We start from the raw sequence: 11,582 nt of genomic DNA, 5'->3' as shown, positions 1-11,582 counted from the left end.
CCCGACCCCCCCCCACAACCAGGAAAAATCTCCCCAGAAAACGTCTGTACTGTATACTTCCCAAAAACCAATACTATATGTTAACATTGGGTAAAGTTCATAACTTTCAACCCTCCTCCCGGGAACTTTGGGGGATTATGTCATCCTAAAAGACATAATTATAATATTTTGAACATGCTGAAAATTTTGCTATCTAAAAATTTTGATCAGGTGACTTTGGGAAAAAAATGAGCGTGGGAGGGGGCCTAGTTGCCCTCCATTTTTTTTGGTCACTTAAAAAGGACACTAGAACTTTTAATTTCAATTCCAATGAGCCCTCCTACTATATTCTAGGACCACTGGGTTGATACGATCACCCCTGAAAAAAAACAACAAAAAAAAAAAAACAACAAATAAACACGCACCCGTGATATTTCTTCTGGCAAAAAATGCAAAATTCCACATTTTTGTAGATAGGAGCTTGAAACCTCTACAGTAGGGTTCTCTGATACGCGGAATATGATGGTGTGATTTTCATTAAGTTTCTATAACTTTTTGGGGGTCTTCCCCCCTTTTTTCATAAATCAGCCAAATTTTCTCAGGCGCGTAACTTTTGATGCTTAGGATTAAACTTGATGAAACTTATATATTTGAAATCAACATTAAAATTGGATTCTTTTGATGTATCTATTTGTATCAAAAAAGCGTTTTCTAGAGTTTCGGTTACCATTGAGCCGGGTCCCAATAACCAATACTATATGTTAACATTGGGTAAAGTTCATAACTTTCAGCCCTCTCCCTGGGGGCTTCGAGGCATTAAGTCATCCTAAAAGACATAGTTATCGTATTTTCGATCATGCTGAACAAAATGGCTGTCTCAAAATTTTTATCGGGTGACTTTGGGAAAAAAACGAGCGTGGGAGGGGGCCTAGTTGCCCTCCATTTTTGTCCCTTAAAAATGGCACTAGACCTTTTAATTTCAGTCCCATTGAGCCTTCTCACGATATTCTAGGACCACTGGGTCAATACGATCACCACTGAAAAAAAAAAAAACAAAAAAATAAACACCCACCCATGATCTTTCTTCTGGCAAAAAATGGAAAATTCCACATTTTTGTAGATAGGAGCTTGAAACATCTACAGTAGGGTTCTCAGATACGCTGAATATGATGGTGTGATTTTCATTGAGGTTCTATAATTTTTAGGGGTTCTTTCCCCCTTTTTTCGAAAATCAGCGAAATCTTCTCAGGCGCGTAAATTTAGATAGGTAGGATTAAACTGGATTAAACTTACATATTTGAAATCAGAATTAAAATCTGATTCTTTTGATGTGTCTATTGGTATCAAAATTACGTTTTTTAGAGTTTCGGTTACCATTGAGCCGGGTCGCTCCTTACTTACAGTTCGTTACCACGAACTGTTTGATGAAGGATAACAGACTGCCGAAGATTGTCCTTTCCAGCCAACCATCTAAGGCTAAACGGAAAGCAGGTCGTCCACGGTTAGGGTGGAAAGAAGTCAAAGAAAGATTTAAGGGAAATAGGAACTTCCTGTGAGGGTGTAAAGACGGAGGCTTTGAATAGATTGGGATGGAGGAGGAGCGTGCGTAGCTTTGTCGGCCTCAGGAGGCTTGTTGCTACCGTGAGTTGTTAGTAGTAGTAGGGCCGTACGTTTAAGGCAGTCGAAGTCGTACTTTTAAACATGAATAAGTCAAGAATTATACTTTGTAAATTATAGGAATTAGGTCTATACCTTTAAAGGAGTCAGAGTTGTGCTTCGAAATGAATGGAATTAAGGGTCAGACCAATAAAATTATGGTAGCCAGAGTCGTGCCTTTGAGGTGTTGAAGCCGTACTAATAAAGGATTCAGTCAGGGTCATACCTTTCAAAGAAGTAGGAATTGTACTTTGGAAAATGAGAGGAATCAAGGGTCGTATTGGTAAAGAAGTTAGTCATAGTTCGATAAATTACAGAAGTCACACTCCTGAAAGTAGAGTCGGAGCTGGTATTTATAATTCACCAGCTCCACAGCCCTGACTGAAAACAAACTAATGGTCGTGTCCTTAAAAATGAATAAATAAGATTGCATTATCTTTATTCGGTGATTTATTGACGAATTTATTTTAAATAGTACATTTTCACAGAACTAAAAACAAATTTTTGTCTGAAATATTTTCAGAGAAACAAAAGAAGTTATAAAATAATTATATATTACTAAAGAAAATGAAAGGTCTGAAATAGAATTAACAATAGGAGACTAGATACCTATGAAAAGAAACTGTCAAAAGCAAACTGACTACATATCTTTCTAAAAAATTAAGAAATTCCGAAAACGAAATTATAGATATATATTGAATATCAGGCACTGTTAAGCTTAAAAAGGACAACAAAATCCAACTTTTAAACAAATTGAGGGGAAAGTCGGAATCAAAATTGCGGAGTCAAAGAAAGATACGCCAGGATGCGCGCATTTCATATCTTCATTACGCGGGCATGGAATACGGAATGGAGAATATAGCTACATACCCAAATTAGGCTATTTTGATGTTGTAAACAATGACATAAAGAAATACTAAGTATGGTGTCAACTTTTAATGAGTTGACATGCGATTAGACGTTGACTGGATTTACGTTCAAGACGGTAATTATGATATGTAACAGAGGATACACGTTAATAAGGAAGTGCCGTATGTGACGAATACACAACCAATAACGTATATAACAAATTGTGAGAGATCTATACTGGCCAAAAACGGATGCATTCAACATTTTTGAATAGAAAAACAAACGATACAATTATCATTAGTCTAGAAGATTATTTAATACTGATATTGATCTTATTCTGAAATGTGACAGCCTCAACATGGTCTATTATTGATGATTATAGTCTATATCCATTCTCTGCCGTTATCTCTTTCCTTTCTCTATTTCCACATTTTTGATACATGACCTTTTGGCATAACAGTGTCCATAGCTAAGAAGCAGAGTAGAATCCTCCACCCCCCTGCAAGATACAACAACAAAAATATACTGATATATATAGAGCAAATACAAGGTACAGAGCAAACCAATCTAATAAATTAAACATACGCAAAAAAACTGTGTGATTGATTTATAAGGTGCTATTTACAATAGGGGATCCTTTTTAAAACTTCAATGGCAATACAAATCTGTAAAAACCAGTTTCAATCTGCTCAAGTTCACCCCTCTATACCTATCGACTTCAAGAAACCAAAGAACGAAGGACAAAAACCAAAAGGCATATTTGACACTTTCCTTTTTTAGTTACTATAACCCCAACAGTCCTCTAACAGGTATCTGTCTGCTTCAAGAGACCACAGACTAAAGGGAGGATCCGATATTCTTTTTATGAGTTATTGTAGCCCCAAGAGTGTCCTAGCCCCGCCCAAGAGTGTCCTAGTAGGTATCCGCCCACGTTAAGAGCCAGTAGTATCCTAACTTAGGCGAAAGATGTTACCACAAAACGATTTAACAATTTTTTTAACATAAGAATATTAAGAACGGTTCAAAAAAAAAAAAAAAAAAAAAAAAAAAAAAAAAAAAAAAATTGCTAACGAACACATACGGTCATGATCATAGTTGAAATCCAAACAAAAATTCATTAAAACATGTCACTAAATTATTCTGGAGTATTGCAATTATTTTCATTTTTAACAAGGGATAACTTGCACAAAGAAAACTTTTTTTCTAGTTCACAACTGCATGTCATGACAAATTAAAGAGTCTAAAAAAATCGGAGTAGAGAATGGTTTAAATAATTTAAGTTTAAACTTTAAGATTAGAAAACTTAACATTTCTTGTCAGATTTTAAAGTTCTCTTACCTCGGAAAACAAAATAAAAAGTAAAATAATAAAGAAAATCACAAGTAATTGACAGACTGTACATGCAAAGACCTAGTTGGGCCATTCTTTTTCTTTTAATCAGTAAGACTTTAAATATCTTTGAAAACTTGTGGCCCCTCCAACACCCCCACCCCATCCAGCAGTTCTATCGCAAACTTTTTTCCCAGAACAATAATTCTGCACCATACTTGAACCAAAATGAGGCGGCCTATGGTGGAGACGATAGGATTTGGTATTTCCGTTTCTTGGCTTTAGATACGACAAACTGTAATTATAGTTGAAATTGACAATATTTTGAAGAAATTTGTAGTGAATTAAGATATAACAGAACCCTGGAAAAACTGGCTATCTCTTTTTTACGAAAGGGGCTTATTGAAGACTTGATACACAAATACACAAAAAAGGGTATCTTGAATCTTTTTTTCAGCTAGGCATAAAAATTAGTTTTCCTTTTTTTCCCCAAATAGGACCAGAATGTGTTTGCCACTAAATTTTAGAGAACAATTCTATATCTGTAGCTAATACGTTAGAAATTAAAAACAGAACAAGTTTACATACACACATTATCATCATACAAACATATAAAAAGATTTAACTAATTATTATTACACGTCAATCAAACTAAAAGATTCTAGCAAGATATTGTAGTCAGTTTCGGCATACTAACTGGCTTTAGTCTCCATAATCTACTGTTGTATAAATATACAAAATACATAAATCCGAAACGATCCAGGGAGCTAACAATAAACATTGTTTAAACATTAATTTCCTTCTTTTTTCAAATTGCGAACATGCATTAATAATTAAAGCGTTCAGTCATAAAGGCTATTTATGTTTAATTATTAATTTTCTTAATTATTAATTTTATTATGTTTAATTATAAACTATTAATTTTCAAGAGGGCCGAGACTCAATATCGTTCACTGTACTTATGAACTACCCTCTCATTCGGACACTTCCTCCTGACTTTGTTAAGTCAATAGGCAGATCTACAAGCAGGTGGGGGGATGAGGGGAATTCCTGGCTTAAAGATTGTCTGAGCACGATTCTTGGTAGGTCAATTCCAACTTAACTCGCGTAAACAGCCTCAAATACCTCATGCTGGACTTGATCTACTTTTATACCAAACCCTCCGCTTATACTACACGATTTTCTTTCAAAAACTATCAACAACGAAAATGCATGGTATGAATACACACAGTATTTAGAAAAACATAAAAAGGGGATAAGACATATGCTATGGACATTTTTTTAGATCAGTAAGTCGACAGCATTTTCTATATATAACTTTTTCCCATGGCATTCCAGCCATTGTTTTAAGAACTAGTGAAGAGTAAATAGGGGAAAGGTAAGCCCTGACCCTTCTAAGGTTAAAAGATTTGTGAGATTTATACGACAGAAAAAATACCTTTTTTATTATTTACTAAGGCTATAAGAACCAAGAGAAGATGACCTTTCTTTTATATCTGTTGATCTGTGTGGTACTCTTTGTCTACTTTAAATACAATTTCCAGGCCAAGGCCCTTAACTCAGTTTAATTCATTCATATCACCATATTATCTAATACTGCTTCCCTTTTGTCTCATATAATTCCAATAAAATACGGTCTGCTCGGCTTACCAGCCTATGCTCCCAGAGGCATAAACCAGTTATTTTACTGGCCTAATATTCTTCAGTTGTTTTCTTGTTTATTTTTTAAATATATTTTCCAGTTTCTCGTGGTCTTGAACATATTTACACAGATTTATTGAACAGTAAGCTCTCTTTTTTTCATCATATGTGCAAACTAGACAAATGTTTTCAAGATCTTTATGAATACCAAGCCATTAGCTCTTTTCCTTCAAAATATGATCTGGAAAAGATTCTTGAAAGCCATGTTCCTTTCAGCCCTTACGGTGTCCTAGTTACTTTTTCCATAAGAAAACTACTGATTTTACGTATCACAAAAGCAAATTATGTCTACTATTTATAAGGATTACTACCCAAGAATTACTATTTTATGATTGAAAATATTGCTTATAACTATCAACAAGCAGGATTATCAAGGGTCAGCGACGTCAAATGATTGAGCTGCACAGTTTTTGTAGAATTACCTTTTTCATATTCCTCTAAGCTGCTACAACTGTTTCAGCAGATTCATTATTAAAAAAAAAAATGAGGATCTCCCTAAAAACTGCGGTAAGGTCCTCAACCACCCTCCCAAACAAAACTTTGAGGAGCAGGCTATATACCCAAGAATAAAGATTATTCCTCTGTCGTTCTACAATTTCAAGTCCTAAGATTTCATGGACCGTACGTATATGACGCAAGTATTTTTCTAGATTGCAGCAAAATTAGATGATGGAGTTGCAACATGTAAAACCAATTGCTGAAAAACCAGCAACAACAAAGTGATTGACGAATCATTGATTTTTTTTTATCTGACAAGTCATTGATTCAACTGAAGTGTACATTCTTTTCTTAATGAAGTTGCAACGGAAACATGTTTCCATGGCAAAATTCTATTTATTTTTGTTCACATTGAGATAATTTTTGCCAAAGTTTTAAAAGCCCTAATGCATCATTGATTTTTTTTTAATACCCATGGTATTATGCATTCCAGACTACACTCGCAGAAGTCACAACCCATTGAAGAAATAATTTTTGCCACTCTGAAAAAAAATCTGAATGGTCAAGACAGTCTTTTTAATATATGGTACAAGGTCGTCATTATTATACCAAAAAGTAGTTACTGACACATTTTGTACGTTATGCACTTGAATAAGGAATTACCCAGGGGCGGCAATTCACGAAAAATATAGGAGGGGGTTCAAGAGTTTTTTTTTTTTAATGACGATACAAAAAAAGGATATTTTCTAAACTAGGCGGGCAATCGAAAATCTGAGAAGTCAAGAGAGTATTTTTAATATAGTGTCATCGCTGTTATGCCAAAAGGCAGTAACTGATATCTTTTTGAAATCTGACCAAATTCACATGATGGTCATAACTATGTTTTTAATTTGATTCTGAACATTGTTAAACATGTCAATTACAACCTTTAGGTTAAACATATGTACCCTACACACCAAGAAGAAATTGCATGTAATCCCCTAATCATTTAGGTATCCCGTTCTAGAAAATTCCGTCTGTCAATAGTAAAAATCACATTCTGTGGGTTAAATAAGTCGAAAGAAAACAGAGGTTTAAATCAAGTTGCAACTGGATAGATGGACATAATAAAAATACAAAAATATAATACGGTTAAATAATAATATTATTCAACACAACTATCTAATTAATATTAAATCCTGCTCTTAAGAAACCTTCTATGACTTATAGCAAAATTCATTTATGTAACAACTATTATTCGAGGTTAGTCAGCAGTGAAGTGTGTTACTAATACTGTTAACCATTTACTAAACATGCAAAGTACTTTATAAAAGTAAATAAAGAACATATCAATCTATTTTGCAATCCCAAATTGGAGGGGGGGGGGGCTGTGCGAAAAAACAAAAGTAAAAATGGGTATTAGTCGAAGTGGCCAATCCTCTGCAACTAAAATTCTCAGCAGAAATTCGCTTTCTCTCATGGAAACGACTCGCAAAAAGTTTAGGTACTTCCTAGAAACCTGATGGTCTTTTTTCAAAAAATGATGGTCCTTTTTCAAAAAATAGGAATCTAGTTTTAAGGGAAGTTCAATAATCTATTAGTTGTCGGGAGGTGCGAGAAGGGAATTTGTCCTGTACTGTAATTTTGAGGTATACTCTTATTCTGCCTGAGTGGTCCCATCTTTATTTAGCCTCCCGATTCCTCTTGTTTAGCACTGACAATTTTTTTAAAAGCAATTAGTATATTAGTACTTATTAGTATAAAAAGCAATCAATCAATAATTCAGGAAACAGAAACCTTTCACGATGTTAGGGATACTACTGGAAAGTGCACTGTTTTTTCTTTTCAATCAAGAAAGGGATGTGACTCGTTGGGACCTTTTCTGGATGCCAGTCCCATGGCATGTCTTAGATACTTTCACCTTCAGCACGAAAAGCAGTCCATCATCTGACGAAAAATTGGAGTTAGGAACATACACACACGGAGGGGAGGCCCCGCAAAATCCTAAAAATTTCTGGATTTTTCGGTAATTTTCATTCAAATTACGATTTTTCAGTATTGGGCCCCACCGAGAAAAATGCATGTGTACGTTCCTGATTCGAGTGTGTTATAAGCATTTCCATTTCTGTACAAACACTTAATACCCACAAATTCCAATCAGTCACAACCAATTAAAAATGATTGACGTTCATTATTCAATAGTCTTATATGATTGATGAATATGTTGTAAACATATTTTTTCAAACGAAACAAAACAAACGAAATCAGATCACTGTAAAAAAAAATGCAATAAATTCAAAACAAAAAATCAAAAAGAAGAATAAAGCAAAACGGTGCAAAGGAGACAAAAAGCACAATGTGATTGGAGCACCAGGATTATTGCTAACATTATCAAGTTCTTTCCCCAAATCATTTTCACTATAAGCAAATCTAGGTTAAAATGTAATCTTCAGAAAGAAAACAATTCTTCTGTACCGTTTTCCAAAAATAGAACCTAAAAAAGAAATCCATTACTTAAAACTGTCGAAAACTGCAGAATATGTAACACATCACTTAAGATATGGAGAGAAAAGGAGACAGAGATAGAAAGAAAGAGAGAGAAGGGGAGGGATAGAAAGAGAGAGTGAGAATCACTGGGCTAATGCATAGAAACATAGGCAGGTTGTCCTTTAATGCTTCTTATAACAATCAAATAAATGAACACGCCGGAGGCTTTTTTTCCCAATATGGGCTCATCTGAACTTTAAATAAACAAAAAACTCATTTTCTTAACCACGATTACAAACAGAATGGAAATGGAATACCATATTACTGGAAGGTAGTATACCTAGTTTTGGGTTTTAAATCACTGTTATATTGTGTCAAAGAATTTTGAAAATTATATAATCAAAACGGCGGTTAGTACGTAATATAAAATCATAGGCCAATTGTGACAACCGACAATCGTAGACACACCAGCACAAAGAAAGAAGAAGATGGGTTTTGATATACACCAAAATTAGTCCAAAGAACCCTTCTCCCCAAACAACTTGGAACAATCGGCATCTGACAATGCGCTTTGATCGTAGCCCCCCCCCCCCTCCACACTAGAAAAATCCACTCACATAAGGGTAGAATTTTTATGTATCTTTCAGATAGAGCAGTATCTTTCCATAGTCGGCCCAGGGGGGAGGGGTCAAATTTCAAAGCGACTTATTTGTTTATGTAAAATTACATTACACACACACAAAAAAAAAAAAAAAAAAAAAAAAAATATACCAAAGGGAGGTTAACATGGCGTGTACTATGCCTCATGGTCGTTTGACGTGGAGATTAGCGCCTTATATACTTTAAAAGGGCACCATCTGTGGCACCATGTTTAAAAGGGCACCGATTTGTGGCACCATCTTTCTGAAAATCTAAGCATATTTCTATATGATTGTAAGCTTTGCTTAAAATTAATTCCAATGAGCGTTATGGTTGTTTGAAGCATTTCAGAGTGAGGTTTTATGGCACGATTTTTCACACATAGTTTCATGCAAGGCCACATCCAGGTTGGGGAGGGGGATCAGGTTTGACCCAGCCCCCAAAATTATTGCCCGACTCGTAAAACGTAAGAAAAATTTTTAACAAACAAAACTTCTGATGCGTTCTTTAAAGTTTTTTGTGTACCCCCCCCCCCATGACAAAATCCTTGATATCCTGGGTTCATGTATGGGAGATCCCAGTTCCCAAGCCGCACTTGTCTGTTATTTGTACTTGCTGCAGGATCCCGCACTTTCCACCTCGCCTGGCATCTGAAGCTCAGATGTTTTGTGAGAGATGTTTATTGAAAATCTGTAACCTCCCAAGATTTACAGCGCCTGAGTTTGAAGAGTCACGCCATTGACACCCACCCTAAGCAAAAGGATTGGCAACATAAGGACTCAGCCCTCCGCCCCGAAGGTCACGGATGCATGTTTTTTTTAGATCATGCGTAAAACGAACATTAGCTATATTAATAAAAAGAAGTTTTTTTTTAAACAATTAAAATGGAAACTTAAAACGAGAAAAAATTATGGGACTCTCACGTGAACCTCACATCGCAGGTGCAAGGTGACCCTCGCAGTCACCCTCATGCTGATGGATGATTGCTGCCACTTTCAACCCTTCGACAACTTTTTTTTACGTCAGTGCCTCATAGATTAATGCTCTGAACCAAGAAAAACACTTAAATTGTATAAACAATATTGTGATATTATACATTAGATGTGGAGTATTCAAATTTAGCATGACTACTTCGATAACAAAATGAAGTTTTATTTGCTTTAAAAAATAAAATTGTTTGTTCAAATGTTTTCAAACGGAGTTGGCAAATAATATGCTTTAACTTACCACCTGGCTATATTTGTTGCATCTTAAGACATTTTAAGGAAATGACTTGTCAAACTTTAGTTAAAAAGTAATAATAATAATAATATCAATAGAGTTTTCTAGTTTTCTTTTTGGATTCTCCTTTTACTAATTTTTTTTTTACCATATTTTTTTTTTTTTTAATATGGACTTGGGGGTATTTTCTATAGGTTTACTAGTTGCCATGTGTTTTTTGAAGTTTATCCAGGTGTAGTTTCCAACGCCGGGGTCCGGCGGTGTAGCCGCCGCGCTCCCGGTACTATCTCTTTTAACGAGCATATGTGTATGTATGCATAAATTTTTTCTTGAAAACAGTTCCCTATTTTTTTATATACACATATAATTTTTTTTTTAATTGGGAACCTGGGATTTTCTGGCTTGAAAAACTATCTAGATAGGTCACAAGTTTGAAAAAATTGTTTTAAAGCGTTAATTAAAAAAAAAAAAAAAAAAAAAATAACGATATTACGTCATATTTATGAGCACATTTCAAGAATACAAATTACACTCCCCCCCCCCCCAGGAGAATTTTTTTCAGTATCTATGAAGCATGCCAAATAAAAAAAACTCAAATCGCACTGCATTGTAAACAAAAATGTTGCACGAACTTTGCAATTAGAAGACAAAGAAAAATTACATGGAATGACGGAACGTGTTAAGTTTAGCATGTGCAAGTCCCTGAAGGATGAACAGAAAAAATAAATTTTTTTTTCCAGTATCTATGACCTGTGTAAATTTCAAATGACTCTGGACAGCTAAAATAAAAAGGCAAGGATCAGTGTCCCCAAAACTAAGCATCTGTCTACAGTTAAAGGTTCACCAGTCACCATAAACGACCAACAGCTTGAACAGGTACAAGAACTCAGGTAATTCGGTCACTAACTGATATCGAGGAAGGGGCCTCGAACGAAGTCAAGGCTAGAATAAGCAAAGCATGGAGTACTTTCAACCAACTGCAAAAGCCATCAAAGTCCAGAAGGGAGATCAACCTGAAGAACAAGATTTGAGTCTACGTGGCGTGTTTTCACTCCATTTTGTTGTATGGGTACGAAACCTGGCCTCTAAAGGCAAAGGGAGAGCGTTCACTCGACACTTTTCATCGGAACTGCCTAGGAGCTATTTGCCACCTCAAACTGTGATGACCTTTTTATGCAAATTTGCGTTCTTAAGCCATTATTATCCACTATCGTCAAGAGCAGAAGGCTCAGACGGCTTGGACACGTTATGCTATGCCCAAGCGAGCACCTAACCTACCAGTCCCTTGAATTAAAACCCATTCA

General features: G+C 35.3%; 1 protein-coding gene across 2 annotated transcripts in view; it reads right to left on the bottom strand.

Annotated features, from left to right (window-relative positions):
- Nucleotides 1–7,401: 7,401 nt before the first annotated feature.
- LOC148944046 (TATA box-binding protein-like 1) overlaps nt 7,402–11,582 on the bottom strand; it is an 87,802-nt gene continuing 83,621 nt past the window's right edge. For both annotated transcript variants that reach the window (XM_089099767.1, XM_089099768.1), the window contains exon 6: nt 7,402–8,425. The gene's annotated coding sequence lies outside the window, so the exon portion shown is untranslated. The remainder of the gene's footprint in view (nt 8,426–11,582) is intronic.

The sequence above is a fragment of the Artemia sp. Qi Xiang Cuo genome, chromosome 14 (genome assembly GCF_049724085.1).
Source record: "Artemia sp. Qi Xiang Cuo chromosome 14, ASM4972408v1, whole genome shotgun sequence".
NCBI lineage: Eukaryota > Metazoa > Arthropoda > Branchiopoda > Anostraca > Artemiidae > Artemia > Artemia sp. Qi Xiang Cuo.
Note: the sequence above shows the minus strand (reverse complement) of the source record. Positions and strands in the feature narration are given on the sequence as shown.